Source organism: Miscanthus floridulus, chromosome 18 (assembly GCF_019320115.1).
Source record: "Miscanthus floridulus cultivar M001 chromosome 18, ASM1932011v1, whole genome shotgun sequence".
NCBI classification, from domain to species: Eukaryota; Viridiplantae; Streptophyta; class Magnoliopsida; order Poales; family Poaceae; genus Miscanthus; species Miscanthus floridulus.
In genome coordinates this window covers 9,687,332-9,688,666 of record NC_089597.1, presented here as the reverse complement: position 1 = coordinate 9,688,666, position 1,335 = coordinate 9,687,332, and positions in this window count along the sequence as shown.

The window sequence follows — 1,335 nt, the reverse complement described above, 5'->3', positions numbered from 1 at the left end:
AGTGTTGCATCATCATCGCATGCATGTAGAGAATGAGTTGGTGGAGACAGTGACCACAGACGATTGCGAGTTTGAGGAGATCGTCGAGGAATACGAGGAGGAGATCCTCGTGAGGGAGGAGGTCCCGGAGCCACCGATGACTGATTCAGCTGACACCGCGCTTGCCCAAGGTAAGTCCCGGTGCACAACCCCTTATTTTTTATAATCACTGTATATATATGTTATGTGCATTTACGTTACAGGAATCTTATGAAAACCACCTACATAGATATAATTGTCCTATGAGTCCTACTAGTACAGGTTCGAGTAGCTGCTATGCTTAGATTTTCGGTAGTGTGAGTAACCTGCTGTTACTCATAATAGGTGATTATTATAATTACTCTCATAATAAAAATGATGAAAGAAAAATGGAGACCAGGCAAGGATGTGGTATGGGTATTGATGGGTGTAACAAGTTATGTCCCACGGCCAATGGGGCTTAACTTGGTTACACTATTTTCCCTGTCCGTGTCGATTGAGGACTGTCCATTGCTGTTGATGGTAGTTAGGTCACAAACTTTTTATCCTGAGCACATACTTGCTTATGGGAGTGGAAAGGCTCGTTACGCTCTTGTCGTTGGTTATGGCTCTTTCCAGACCAACTGATTAGAGGCGGGGAAAGGTGGAGGGCTAAGCACCATATTGAGACCGGGTGTCAAATGTGGGGGTTGGAGTCCAAGTTTGGACGGGGACCTAGACCCCATGATAGGAGAGAAATGGGTTGGTCTTGTTTGTGCCTAGGGTGCAAACGGGGCGTGTGTTTCGGGGTATCCAGCTGGGATATATTGGTTTGCGAATCACCATTTCTGTGAGACGGTATGACTTGGCTATAGTCTAGCACCGTAGTAAGAACTAGAATATGAAAGATGATAAATTGGTTCCGATTGCTCAACCCTTGCTTGAAAGTAGAACAGGTGCTTACCTAGAATGGTTAGCTAAGGAAGTAATCATGACTGCTAATTAAACTTGATCTTATGAACGTACTTCTAGTAATGCTTTTCACAAACATAAAGAAAACAGTTGTCGGGGCAAAAACGTGTCTATGCGCCGGGCACACAGCAAGCCGGATGGATCTGCTTGATGGAGCAAGGCTGGAGATCCGGTTGGCTTCAACACAGGGGCAACCGATCCTGTGAATTCCTCCTAAGGCGTGCTAGTCAATTTGACCTGCAATTGACAAGAAGAGAAAGTTTATCAGTATTTTAAGGTGGAACATGCCGGTCTTTGCCCAGATAGTTCTAAGTGTGCCGCTTCGGGAGCAGCCAGACGAAAAAATCGACTAAACGGCTGATACGC